Raw genomic sequence first — 14707 nt, forward strand, 5'->3', positions numbered from 1 at the left:
CTTTATAGATGCCAAAAAAGATTGTGACAAAATACAACACCCTAAAACATTAGAGAGTAAAGGGATAAAGGGAGTTTTTTTTTTTTTTTAATGATGGGCAGTATCTATCTAAAACTAGCTAGCATTATTTGCAATAGGGAGAAGCTGGGCACATTCACAATAAGATTAGGAATGAAACAAGGATGCCCATTATCATATTATACTAGAAATGTTGGCTTTAGCAATAAGCTAGATTCCCATGTTGCCTCTGAGGGGGGTTTATGAACAAGAGTCATAACCCCAACCTCTATTATAGAAGAGGAAAGATGCTGATTTCTAAGGAAGTATAATACTAGAATCTGTATATCTAGTCAGAGGAGAAAGATTTCTTTAGCAGCACTGGTCTAGAAGTTGTTTCACAAGCAACACCAAGAGTGAGAATGTCTAATAATGTATTAGCATTATAATAGTTGACTTTGAAAGAGCATATTTAGGTTTGCAAATGAATATGAATATATATATTCATGAAATAGTTTGATCTGGTTCCTGAGCTGTGTGCTTCTTGAGGAAAAAAAAGAATTGCCTATATGATTCCTGCAGATAAAAACTAAAGCCAGCATATGAGCTGTCAGGAAATTGGAATCATGATTCTCCTTGGTTTACCATAATTTGGTTATTGTATAAGAGCTTCACCTTTTTAGAAGCTCCAAAGCATGTTTACTCTCTTGAAGTGGGGAGGGGGTCAAAATCAAAGCTTTTTAAACTGCATGTTTGATTTGTACACCTATTTTATAAACTCAATATCTAAGGTCATGTAAAACTTTCCTGGGTAAAGAGGTGTCACGGGTGGAAAAAAATTAAGAAGCCTAGTCTAAATCATAATGTGGCAGTTCTTTTAAGAACTACATAGAACTCTATAGGAAGAATCTTACTTTAATGTATTGCCCATTTCACAGCTCAAAGTCCGGTTTCTTTCTGAGAGAAGCTCTTAAATTGTTGTCAATTCTTTATGTATTTTTAAATATCAGTTTATGTGATTCCTGTGAATACTTTCTTTTTTTTGCATTTTCTGTGGAGTGACATTATATGGTCTTCCTAATTGCTCTACCTGTCTCTCTTTCACTTAGCTGAAAAAAAATGATATTCCCAAAGCATGGGACTGACCATGTCACTCACCTGTTTAATGAATTTCATTAGTTCTTGCTTGCTTTTACAATCAAATACAAATCCTTTTATTTGCAGTTTAAAATCCTTCATAGCTTGGCTCCAATGTATATTTCCATCATAGCTGTACATTACTTTCCTTTATGTACTCATGTACATACAGTTCAGGAATTAAAAAGTTCACCTTATTGACTAGCAAAGGACATGCCCCTCCCATTTCTGTTTGCAAAGGCTGTCCACATATATGGAATGCATGCTATTTCCCCCTTTGTATCTTTAAAGCCAGAACAGTTTCTTTATAAACTCAAATGCCATCTCCTATCTTTCCTACTTCCCTAGCTGATAGTATCTCTTTCCATCAAATTGCCATGTATTTATTTTAGTTAGGTGGTACAGTGGATAAAATGCTGGACTTAAGAGTCAGTAAGAGCTCTGTTTGAATCTCATTGTTTATTACTAGCTGTGTGATTCAAGTTAGATCATTTTTAACTTTTCATAGCTTCATTTCCTTATCTGTAAAATGGCTGTAATAATAGAGCCTACCTTTAAGGTTGTTGTAAGGATCAAATGACCTAAGATATGCAAAGTATTTTGTAAACTTTGAAATATTATATAAATGCTAGCTATTGTAATTTTAAAAAGTTTTGCAAATCTCAAAGAACTATATGTACTTCCTGTTTTTATTGCTATATTATATATAGCAATACACATTATTGTCCAATTGTAAAATGGTATATAGTATGTGTGATATAAATGTTAGCTCTTACTACTTTTTTTTTTTTACAAAGTTTCTAAAATGTGCACAGTAGAAAGAGGTGATATAGGTCATAAATATGAAGCAGGACAGGAAAATATATATTAAACATGTAAGAATCTACGCAGGGAATGATTTAACAAATGAGATCAATGGATAATGAAAGAGGTAAGAAAAAGAATGAAAACACATTAACAATACCAGGTAAGAAATACTGTCTAAAATATGAAGGCTTCACAATAGTGAGCATCTTTGAAGGCTTAAATATTTGCCTCATATTTATAAAGGTCTCTAGCAGTTGACTAATATCTGAACCAGGGAAAAAGGAAAAGCTATAAGCATTATATAGCACTGATTAAATTCCAGGCATTATTCTAAGTGATTTACATATCTCAGTTGATCTTCACAACATTCCCAGGAAGTAGATGTCATTATCCCCATCCCAGTCTAGGAAAAAGAGGAAAATAAGGTTTAAGTTACACATCACAGAGTACATAGTAAGTATCTGAGACCAAATTAAAACTTTGGTTCTTCCTGACCCCAAGCTCTGTGCACTATAGTGCTACCTAGCTGCCCCAACCAGAAAATGACACCCCCCTCCCTTTTTTTGCATATACTAGAATTATTCCTACTTAGTAAGTGGTTAATTGATAAATAAGAGCCATTGATCATTATTGATTATTCAAAAGAATGATTGAAATACTCAAATTGTTATCAAATTATTGTAGAGTTAAGTTGTATCTTCTTGATCCCACTTTGGGGTTTTTGTGTCAAAGATACTGAAGTGGTTTGCCATTTCCTTCTTCAATTGAGGAAAATGAAGCAAACAGGATTAATTGACTTGCCCAGGATCACACAGCTAGTAAATTTCTGAGGTAAAATTTGTACACAGGAAAATTAGTCTTCTTGAATCCAGACTTACCTACTCTATCCACTGTCTCTGAGAAGAACTCTGTTAAAATATTGCCTATAATGTGTACTAACTATGTGACTGTGGGCAATTCTTTAAATTTTACCTGCCTCAGAAAGCTTCCTAAAATTGATCTTCTCAGTATTGAAGGGTTTCAATCTGTTGCTATTTCCTCACACTGATAAATAACAGATACTTCAGTTATATGCACATCTAAAATGCTTAACCTGAGGCATATTCTTGGATTATTTTAAAAAATAAAACCATTTCTTATGATCAGGATGAATAGGATGACCTCATGAGGAATGTATGATTCGCTGAAATATTTGAGAAGGCAATAAATGAGAAAAAAAGAGTTGGTTAAAGAAAAGTCATAACCCTATCTAGTAAAAAAGAATCTGTAGGTTTTGAAAGTTTTCAAAGTGCTAAAGGTATTTGTGTTGGCGTTATGCCCCAGGTTTCCCTTCACCTCTTAACAAAGGCTGGGGCAGCAGCCAGGAGAGATGGAAGTCAACAGTAATGCGCCTGCCTTCCCCCTCCCTTTTTTACCCCCCATTAAATGTAACTTGGATACAAAGGTGCTTGTGGCTTTTCTATGGAATCCTGTCAGTTGAGAGAACCCTAAGACACCTATACCTATAAAATAACAAGTCTTATGCCTTTCACATCTCAATATTAATTATTAATATTATTATTTTTGAGGTTCACTTACCAGGGAAGCAATGGCTCAAACACGGTGTCAGATTTACCTTAAGCTTCTAAGTAGAAAGAAGCCTTATAGGAGATCTATCCTTAAAAAGAAATCCACCTTTGATATTCTGAAAGGTGGAAGTGTAGCTTGTCTAAATCTTGTCTCCTGGGTTCATCTGAAATTTGCTAGAAGCCCAAAGGAATAAGAATCAAATACACAGAATTCTGGGGATCTCAGTACAGATAAGATTCAATCCTAGGGAAACTTTTAGGTAATCTTGATTTTCTAATTTGAGCTCTCTGTCAAGAAGTAGGGTTTGCTTTTGAGACAAAGATTCAGCTAAACCCATAAGTTTTTGTTCATGGTGCTTTATTGAATCTGCACTGCCGGTCTTAGATGAAAGATGAAATGAAATCTTGGTTATATCTTAAATGAGCACTACCTGTCAGGTAAAGGGTTAAGATAATATGAATTACCACAATTTACATATCCTATTGTCCTCCAATGTGTCAATTTTATTACTAAACTATCCCATGGTAGGTCATACCAGATCCAGATGTATAGCAATGTATAGTATTAACTCGATCAGTCAACAAATATTAATAAAGCACATAAAATAAGCCAGGACATTAGGAGATACCTCCAGCAACTAGGAGCTTTTATAAATTGTCCTTTCTCCACCATGTTTCCTATTCTCTGGACTTATATGATCATGACTCAGTTGCCTTCTCACATATTGGCCCTGTTTTCCTATTAATTAGAGAGTTCTTTCTTGAACTTTCAGTTTGTTGAAGGGGCCAAGCAAAGCAATATTCATTTTCTCTCTCGGGTCTGTTTATTGTTTACCCCTTTTAGAGTATAAGTTCCTTGAAGGTAAAGAATGTTTTCTTGCTTGAATTTATATCCTCAGCACTTAGCACAATGCCTGGCATATAATAAGCAATAATAAATGAGATACAAAGAGATACAAAGATGAGAATGAAACAGATTCTGCTCTTGATTACTTTACTGAGGAAAACAATATGTTCACAAATACTCTGTGAGAGTAGAGGGGTAGACTGTCCTAAGGCAAGAGGAAAATTCCTTGATAAGGTAGAGGGGATTTTAGTAAGAAGCAATCTTTTGGGAGAAATCAAGGTTTTGTGAACATAGGATTTTGTTTCTTCACTTGAAGAATTACAGATTGTATGCAGATGTGACATTTTGATTTCTAATATCCTCTCTGATAGACTCTGAATTGAGGTGAATGGTTTTGTGGTTTCCAAGTCAAACTTTGGATGTACTTTGCCCATAAGTTTGAAGAATGTTGATGCTGGGAATACCAAAGGACCAATAGTTGGATAATTTCTTCCTTCCTTCTTTTCTTCCTTCCTTCCTTCCTTCCTTCCTTCCTTCCTTCCTTCCTTCCTTCCTTCCTTCCTTCCTTCCTTCCTTCCTTCCTTCCTTCCTTCCTTTCTTTCTTTCTTTCTTTCTTTCCTTTCTTTCTTTCTTTCTTTCTTTCTTTCTTTCTTTCTTTCTTTCTTTCTTTCTTTCTTTCTTTTAAAGGACATTAGATTCAATGATCCTGAATCTTAGATTCTTCCATAGTTGTGTTGCTTTTATATTCAGCTTGGATGAACGAAGATAATGGCAAAAAATGGATGAGCACAGAAACATATATTCATTATTGTTGTTCAGTTTTCTCAGTCATATCTGACTCTTCATGACCCCATTTGGGGATTTTCTTGGCAATGGTACTGGAGTGTTTGCCATTTTATTCTTCATATATTCATCTAGCTCTTTTCATGTTAAATATGTATATATATGTTTATGCACACATGCATATATACATACATATGTATGTATGTATATATATTATATATATATATATAGATCTGTTTCAAAATTTTAATTAATTAATTTTAAATTTATGGAATAAAACAAGAATTTCCATATCATATTATAATAAAAAAGATAATTGTGCATGAAACTGAAAATCTATTAGGTACAACTTACTATTTCTTTTAAATATATAATAAAGTTATCATGTAAATTCTTCCCTCTGATTTTTTTTCCTCTTCTTCACTAGAAATGACTATTATTAGATAAAAGTAGGTATGTATATGCAAAATTATTCTATACACATTTCTATTTATCAATTCTTTCTCTGGATGTAGAGAGAATCTTTCTTCATGTGTTCTTTTTAAAATTAAATTAATTTTAAAATAATAGCTTTTAATTTTCAAAATACATGAAATATAGTTTTGAATATTTACCCTTGGAAAACCCTATGTTCCAAATTTCCCTTCCTCCTCCCCTCCAACCCTTTCCCCTAGAAAGCAATCCATCCAACGTATCTTCATATGTTCTTTACAGTTAATTTTGGTATTTGTAATAGTCAAAATGACTTATTTACTCAAAGTCATTCTTAATAAAATATTATTGTAACTATATACAATGTTCTCTTGGTTCTGCTGATTTTATTTTTCATTATTTTGTAAAAATCATTTCATGTTTTAATATGATCAATGAACTTGTAATTTCTTACAGCATAGTAGTATTCCATCACAATCATATATCACAACCTGTTCAAACATTCCCCAATTAATAGGCATTACTATAATTTACAATTCTTTGATACCACAAAGAGAGCTTTTTAGAACATTTTAGAATATATAAATTCCTTTCCTTTTCCCCTTATCATCTTTGGAAATTGACCTAGTGATGGTATTACTGGGTCAAAGAACATAGGCAGTTTCATAATTCTTTGAGCATAGTTACAGATTGTGCTTCAAAATAGCTGAATCTATCTATAGTTGAAAGAGATGGCTATGGGTAATGAAAGGATAATTGACTTGCACAACCAGTGTGTGTGCCAGAAACAAGATTTGAACTCAGATCTTGCTAGCTTTGAGATCAAAGTTATGTTATTTCTCCACAACAGTTTCCCATGTTAATTCATTTTAGGTATTGTGGTAAGATCTTAGAGAAAAAAAGACCTGCTTGATTCTCCTATTTCTGACATTTACTTTATTATGTTTTAACCCTGATCTTCATGGAAACCTTGACCAATTCAACTTCTTACCTAGGCTTTCTCAGTCCTCCTTAGATAATTTGATCCTTGCTCTCATGAGCATGCCATATTGATAATGGATTTACTGAAGACATTTGATTAGCTTTAGCCCTTTTAAATTTATCCAACAGCCTTCTAGCAGCAGGTGTGCACCATCATGCCTTAATTTCCTAAAGCTATTATAACCATTTGTGAGGGAGGGAAGCACTATCCAAATTATAGATTAGAAAGTTTATGTCCAAATACTTTGCACTCAAATTAAGTTAGATTTAAACAATTGGAAGAATATCAAGTGTTCATGGATAGGCCAAGCTAATATAATAAAAATGACAATTCTATTGAAATCTTATTCAGTGCCATACTAACCAAACTTAAGAAATTACTTTTTTAGAGGTAGAAAAAATAATAACAAAATTCATCTAAGAAAAAAAAAGGTGAAGAATTTCAAGGGAATTAATGAAAAAAATACAAATGAAGCTGACTTTGTTGTATCAGACTTAAAACTATATTATAAAGCAGTGGTCATCAAAATCATTTTGTACTGGTTAAGAAATAGAGTAGTAGATCAGTGGAATAGATTAGATTTGTAAGACACAATAGTCAATAATTACAGTAATATAGTGTTTGATAAACCCAAAGATTACCAAAGTAATCCTATGTTTGGCATTCAAAGCCCTTCATTACCTCATCCCTTCATACCCTTCCAGTCTTATTACAGTTAGTCTCTGTCATGTACCTTTTCATTCATTGACACGTCTCTCCCTGGTATTTCACAAGCAAAACACCCTATCTCTTAGTTCTACCTATTTAGTTGTCTCCCACAAGTGGAATGCTTTTTCCCCTCATTATCTCTGTTTATTTTCCTAGATTTCCTGGTTTCCTTCAAGACAAACCTAAAATCCCTCTTATAATGGAAGCCATTTTGAATTTCTCAATTCTAATACTTAATTGTTTTTTCTTCATTGTGTATGTATGTTTTTGTATGTGTACATATATGTATATATGTGTATATATAAACATATGCATATGTAATTTATAGCTTATTTATACCTATTTGTTTCCTTGTTGTCTTTTTAGATTTAATTAGATTAATTAGCCCTTTGAAGGCTCTCTTTTGCCTATTTTTCTACTCCCAGTATTTAGTTCAGTACCTGACACATAGTAGGTACTTAAAAATGCCTATTAATTTTCTGACATTAAAGAGATTTAAAATAATATGTAACAGTGCTACCTGTCTCACTATTTTGGGGAAAATATATATTTAAAATAAAATGCTATTTATGTTAACATTGTAATAGTTCATTTATTATTATTTTAAAAATAAATTTAAACAAAATGGCTTACAAATTTATAATTCATATTTCTATTCAATAGATATAACCCACAAAACAAAAGTTTATGGGGGCAGGTCTTCATTGTATTTTAACAGTATAAAGAGATTTTTCTGGAGAAAATTGAATGGGAATATTAAGGAATATCCCTTTTTCTCAGTTGTACATGGCCTGTCCAGGTCAAAAAAAAAAAAACTGAGCATTATCAAGGGATTTCAAAATCTCAAAAGCAAATTCAGAAAGAAAGAAATATTAAATATTTACATTTCAGACCATAATGAAGAAAAAAGATTTAAAAAAGGGACATGACAGTGTAGATTAAAACTATTTTGAAACTAAATAATCTAATCCTAAAGAGTGAGTGGGTCAAAGAACAAATAGAAATACTCAATAATTTCTTTAAATAGAATTATAACAATGAAACCAAATACCAAGCAGTCAAAACAATACTTAAGGGAAAATTTATATCTTTAAATTCTTACTCAATAAAATAAAGAGAGAACTCTTTATATATATATTTATTCCGAATGACTCGGAATACAGTAAAAACAAGAGAGAAAAAATTAAAATCACTAATTATGTATGAAACTGGAAATCCTGAAAATCAAATAATAAATCAATAAAATGGAAAGTTAAAAAAATTGAACTAATAAGTAAAACCAGGAGCTGGTTTTATTAAAAATATATTAAAATAGATAAGTCACTGGTTGAATTTATTAAAACAAAAAAGAAACAAATCAAATTTCCAGTTTTAGAAATTAAAAGGGTAAATTCACTACCAGTGAAGATGAAATAAAAGCAAGTAGGAGATATTTTACCCAATTATATGACAAAAAATCTGAAAATCTAAGGACAATGGATGAATATTTATAAACAATATAAACTGTCCAAATTGTCAGCAGAGGAAATAGAATACTTAAACAAACTTATTTTAAAAATACAAATTGAAGATGCTATTAATAAACTTTCTAAGAAAAAATCCCAATGACCAGATAGATTCACAAGTGAATTCTTCCAAACATTTAAAGAACAATTAATTCCGATGCTATGCAAACTATAAGGAAAAACAGGCAAAGTAGGAGTCCTACCAAACAACTTTTGCAACAGAAATATCATGTTGATACCTAAACCAGGAAGAGCAAGAATGGAGAAAGAAAACCATTGGCCAATTTCTTCAATGAATGTCAATGCAAAAAAATGTAAATAAAATATTATCAAGGAGACAATGACAATATACCACAAAGATCATATATTTTGATCAAGTGGGATTTATGCCAAGAATGCAAGAACCATGAAATAATGAAAATAACAAAAATCATATGATTATCTGAATAGATATAAAAAAAATCTTTTGACAAAATGCAACACTCATTCCTATTAAAAACACCACAAAGCACATGAACAAATGGAGTTTTCCTTAAAATCCTAAATGGGACCTATTTAAAACTATGATTAATGATTATTTGTATTGGGGAACTAGAGAACTGGTAACTCAAAATATTGAAAATGAATGTTAAAAAGTTTATAATGGTCTTGAGACCAAAAAAATTGAAAACCACCACAGTGCAGCATAACTCCAAATTTAGCAAATGAAAGAATGTTGGTAAAATTCCTTTAGTGTTCAGTAATTTGTGCTCATTAGTTACTTAAGCTATTTCTGTCTATTCTTGGGAAGAGGGACCTCTTTCTCTGCCCCATTCTCCCATCTCCTGTCCTAACTTCCTTCTATGGAAAAAGCTCTACTCTGACCAACTATGTCAGTTGATTTAATGAAGAAGATGAACTTTTGCTAATAATTTTAATCCTATGTATATTAAAACTTTGATGCCTCATGGACATGTAGAGCTTCACCAAAATATAACTTATTTATGTTCAAAATATCCACATAAATATTCAGAAATTTAATTATATGTATGCTACTAATAGAACTGGATGAAGGTATGATCCTGCTTTATCTTTTGGGTGGAATTTGTGGAAATGATGCCTGAGCATGTTCTGACATTTGAGAGAGCTATTTCTAGTCCTGAAATATGTTTCATACTTGCTTTTCACTCTAGGAACAAAAAAATATTATACCCTACAACAGTCACTATATAGAATTCTTTACAAACCTCCCAGGACTTGTATCATGAGAGATATATAGTTTATAGTCCCTGAAAGATAAAAATTATTTGGAGCTTATAGAACAAACGAAATCCTGTCTCATCAGGTCTATACTGCCCGAGAAACTCCTTAACTTTAGTCTTCTAGGACATAGTACAGGATACAGTGAAATTTTTGGCATCTACAAGAAACCTCCAGACTTGATATTGCCCCACAAAACTTTCTCTGTGACTTAGATTTTTGAATCATGAAAAATTCTCTGTCCTCTATAGAGAATAGTAGGGTTTGATGCCCTTGAACTATTCTCTCAGTTCATAAACATATACTTCCTATTTCCATATCACTCTATTAGTTCTCTTGTTGTAAGGGGGGCACAAAAGGAAGAGAGTTCTTTTTAATAATTTTTTTTCTAGGAATCTTTATATTTTTCTCTACACACAATATCTTGTTTTTAAAAGAGAATATTTTCATATGTTCTTATAATCTTGTTGTCTTTTGATTTTGTTTCATTGACTTTCCTTCCTTTTCTGAATTTTGCATTCTATTTTTTGAGAATATTTTGAAAAGCATTTCAGTTATCTATTATAAATTGTCTTCTTCATCTTTTTCTTTGTTTTAGTTCTATCTTTTTGTCACTGCCTTGGTGTCTTTACAATAAATATATCTAACTTACCAGGAGTCCTTTCTTTTCATAGATCCAGTAGTGAATAAGCTCCTGAACTTATTCTCATTTCTCAGATTTTTAGATTTGAATAAAATCTCAGTCCTCACAGAGTAAAGTTGTGTGTGTGTGTGTGTGTGTGTGTGTGTGTGTGTGTGTGTGTGTGAAGGATGATTAATGAGATAAAGATACTTTTCCAGACTTGGAGAAGCCATTCTTTCTAGATCTACTATTCTGAGATCTATTCTTTCAATAATTCTCTTTTGTTCCAAGGTTGACCTCAAAGGCTATTCATATTCCAAGGCCCCAATCTACAAAGGGGCTGAGAGGGGTCACTTGGGACCTTCTAAAAGGTATGGAGTCTATCTGTCTGCTATCTTCTCTTATGGAGTGTTAGATAGTTCTAAACAACATGCTCAAAATATCATTCAGGGAAAAGGAAAAATGGGCATAATAATAGTACCTACTTTTTAGTATCATTGTAAAAAGAAAATGTTCGCAATTTTTTTTGCAAATCTTAAAGCTCCATATAAATACTAGCTATTATTTCTTTTACTAATTAGTTTAATCTTATGTATATAACATTTGTAGTGATTTATATATTGTGTGTCCAAATTGATGTGTAGAGAGGGAAGAGAACTGAGAGTAAGTTCTCCCTTTTGTTGAGGACCAGAGATAGAAGATTGCAGCAATTTTTATTTTTAAAAGTTAATGTTTAATCTCCTGCACTAGGATTTGGGGAAACTAGTATTGTTGTAAAGGTGTGAGGCTCCCTCTAAGATTAAGCAAAAATAAAACCAACCTGCTTCAATTTTAGGAATACCTTGGCTTTTTGAGTATGGGGGAACTCTGTGGTGTGGCCAGAAGGGGTATTGCAACTTACTAAATGTTTGGTAGCACCTTATAAATGTAACTTAAGAGCTTAAGCGTTCCTTGAGAATAAAACAACTCACAGAGAATTCTACTTGGTGGCTAACTCAGATATAACATTGTGAGTAAATTTAGACCCTTGACTGGATTTTAGCATTTGTGGCAGTATCAATGAACCAACACTCAAACACCAATGCCTTATGTGATGGTACAGAATAAGAAAAGATGGAGAAAAGATTGAACGGCTTTTGAGTTATCCTATTGAATCATATTTTCTTGTGAACTCTCATCAATGCTGGGTATGAAATAAAAGTTTTTTCTTTTCTTTTCTTTTCTTTTTTTCTTTTTTTTACACAATTCAAATAACAGTAAACCATCATCTACAACAAGTGTTTCAAAGTAATTAGGGTACAATATTTAGGCAGTATATTAAATACTTTATGTAAAATTCCTGGAAATTTTACACATTTACATCTCATTATTTTTGATTTCTCACATAATCCTGCACTGAAATCTAGCCCTCTATTAAAGTAAAGATAGAAATTCAAATTCTTTTCTGGGATGCCATTGGATATTGAGATTATTTAGAGGAGAAGGAGAATAAGGAGAAGGAGAAGGAGGAGGAAGAAGAGGAAGAGGAGAAGAACTAAGCATTAAATTTATGATTGCCTAATTTCTCCATCAAAAATATTGCAAGAAATGGCTTTTAGCACTGAAGCAGTTACTGGGTCAGTTTTGCAGTTGAAATGGAGGAAGAATGTCTGTGACTGGTGAGGGCTGAGCCTAGTGTACTAGGTTAGCTGAGATAATCTCTGATTTCTTTAAAGACAGTTTCTTCCTCTCATGACTTTAGTGCAGGGAGAAGTATATTCTCTCATTTAGGACTTTTATGGTAAATAGTATTATTACCCTTATATTTCAGAGGAAGAAACAGAGGTTCACATTCCCATGCAGAAGACAACATGTAAACAACCATGCATATGCAAGATATATACAGAACAAATGGAAAGTATTCTGTAAGGGAAAATATAATAAAGGAATAGGATGGGGAGAAATCTCTTGAAAAAACTGGGATTTTATTTGAGTCTTGAGGGAAGCTAAGAGAATCAGGAGGATAAAGTTAAGAGGGAGAATATTCCAAGGATGAAGAACTGACTAATGGAAATGCACAGAATTTATAGATAAGGTATTGTGTGCAAGGAACATCAAGAAAACTAATATTTCTCTGTTACAAAGTAGAAGGGTGTGATATGTGAGAAGACTGGAAAAGTAGGAAGAAATCAGATTATAAAGAGGTTTTTTTCCTCTTCTTTCTATTTGAGGGGCAATTGGTATTAAATGATTTACCTAGAATCACATTTCTAGTAATAAGTGTTCAGTGTCTGAGATCACATGTGAATTCAGTTCCTCCTGACTCCAGGACTGGTGCTCTATCCATTGCTCAATCTAATTGTCCCTATAAAGAGTTTTAAATGCCAAATGAAGGATTTTCTATGTGTTCCTGGAGAGGATAGGGAATTGCTTGAATATGACATGTGTATATGGTGGTGGAGTGATGGTCAGACGTGCTTTAGGAAAATAATTTGACAGTTGAATGGGTGTTGGATCTGAGTGGGGAGAGATATAAGGTAGGGAAATTAACCAGAAAAGAAGCAAGGTACAAACTCCAGAGGAATGTTGCAATTAATGGCAGCTGCCATTTCTCTCTAGTTCAGAACCAGGAGAGAAGGTAATCATCTGTAGGGGCAATAGGGGTCATCTCATTCAACCTGGCATCCTAGGCCCAGTGTTCATTCATAGCAATAATTCTTTCCCCTGCTTTAGCTGACTGTTAACTGGAACAGTTGCTGTGTTAGCAACAGCTGCTTTTTCAGAATCTTTGAACAACAACAGTAAAAAACAAAAACAAAAGCAAAAGCAAAAAACCTCCAAAACAAAACAACAAAAAAACCGCACTAAATGCTTGACTCTGCAAAAATTCTGCATGGCTTCAAAATGGCACCAACACTGTCTTCTTTCTCTAAGTTGTAACTTTTTTCCATGACCTCTTTGTCAACAAACCCAGAAGACTTTACACAGTTCATACCTTCAGTGATCAATTGAATCTATATGATTATCTTAACATAAGGCCAAATTCTAAAACAGAGTTAACATTCATATCTGATCAGGAAAAGTGATAGAGAAAAGAACTCCCCTTCTCTGCTCACCTCTACTTAATAGGGCTTTCACTGACTATGACATACACTTTCTTTTATTTTTAATTCATTTTATTTAATCAAATGTTTTCCAATTACATTTTACATTTTTTATATTAATTTAATTTTTTTTTTTAGTTTCAGAGTCTTTCCCTTCTTATCCCTTCCTTACAACGTGAGAAAGCAAGAGATATGATAGTGTAATGCCAGAGAAACTGAGGCAAGACAGAGATCAAGGTTTTTAATATTTTATTAATGTAGTACTTTGACTAATTGGCTGCATGAGATTCTTGTCTCAAAGCACCCAGCATCTAGCAATTAATTCTAGAGAGTTTTATAGAGCTCCAACTATCAGGAAAACAAAGGCAAGGGGGAGAAACATCTAGTAAATCATAATTTCAGAAAGGACCATAAATTCTAATAAGTTGGGAGTGAAGAAGGTGGTCAATCAGGAGATAGGAAATCTGGGCCAGGAAAGATGGAGGGTGCCATCTAGGTATTTGAGATAAGCCATCTGAAGTTTTTTGACTCTTTGAAATGTCAGAGTGGCCAGAGCTCCACAGCCCTAATTACTCAGTCATAATGTACAGGGGGAAGGAGGGATAGGATACTAACTCAGGGAAATTGAGATATTATAATTCAGGAAACCTAATGCAGGGAAACTAAGGTATTTCAATAGAAATTGTACATGCCAAAGTTTGCAAAACATATTTCTATATTAGTCATGAAAATATACAAACATAAGAAAACAAAGAAAGTGAAAAAAGCATGCTTCAATCTTCATTCAGAATTTACCAATTCTGTCTCTGGAGGTGAACAGCATTTTTCAACATGAGTCCTTTGAAACTGATGACAGATATTTTCACAACAGAAAACATGCAATGCCATTATTAGTATGAAGTGGTTTTCCTCATGCTTGTATTCTCACAAAATAAATTGAGGAAAGGTTACAGATTTGCTAGACTACTTTTTTTTTTTTTTGGTTTTTTTTTTTTTT

General features: G+C 32.7%; 1 protein-coding gene across 1 annotated transcript in view; it reads right to left on the minus strand.

The window, feature by feature from the left end:
* The window catches only part of LOC127561295 (putative olfactory receptor 10J6), a 138959-nt gene that overhangs the window by 56236 nt on the left and 68016 nt on the right, over window positions 1-14707 (minus strand). The gene's annotated exons all lie outside the window — the stretch shown is intronic.

The sequence above is a fragment of the Antechinus flavipes genome, chromosome 4 (genome assembly GCF_016432865.1).
Source record: "Antechinus flavipes isolate AdamAnt ecotype Samford, QLD, Australia chromosome 4, AdamAnt_v2, whole genome shotgun sequence".
In the NCBI taxonomy this organism is placed as follows: domain Eukaryota; kingdom Metazoa; phylum Chordata; class Mammalia; order Dasyuromorphia; family Dasyuridae; genus Antechinus; species Antechinus flavipes.